The sequence below is a fragment of the Cygnus atratus genome, chromosome 1 (assembly GCF_013377495.2).
Source record: "Cygnus atratus isolate AKBS03 ecotype Queensland, Australia chromosome 1, CAtr_DNAZoo_HiC_assembly, whole genome shotgun sequence".
NCBI lineage: Eukaryota > Metazoa > Chordata > Aves > Anseriformes > Anatidae > Cygnus > Cygnus atratus.
In genome coordinates, this window is record NC_066362.1 from 95,670,129 (window position 1) to 95,670,654 (window position 526).

Below are 526 nucleotides of genomic sequence, written 5' to 3' on the forward strand. Positions count from 1 at the left end.
TTAAGTCGTCAGAGTATTCTATAACAAGGTTCTAAGGATAGCTAGCTATCTCACCCAGGTTTTCAATACCAACTATTAAATCCAGAGAGTGGGTTTCATGTTCTACAGTTAATATTAAAGATACCAGTGTTAAAAACTGGAGCTTAATGGCTAAAACACATAGGAAAAATCATTTATTTGACTTCTCTTAAAGTTGAAGAAAGCAACAGGAACCAAGTGTGTGCATGTACCAAAGTAATACGAAACCTGAGATAATTCTTTGACAGTATACTGCAGCCACTATCAAAAATTGTTTTCAAGAAGCTGGGATGAATTCACATCTATTTCAAAAAGCGCAGACAATTCATTTCTGCAGACCCTTTAAGATGAGATGCTCTTTTAAGTGAAACTAATGAAGCAGAACTCTGATGAGTTTGATGATCCTGAAAGTGAGATGTTTTTAGTGCTGGCATTATCATTATTAAACGTAGCTGCAATGACAATTTAAATCTGTTCCAAACCTCCTAGATGCTCTTCAACATTAGAC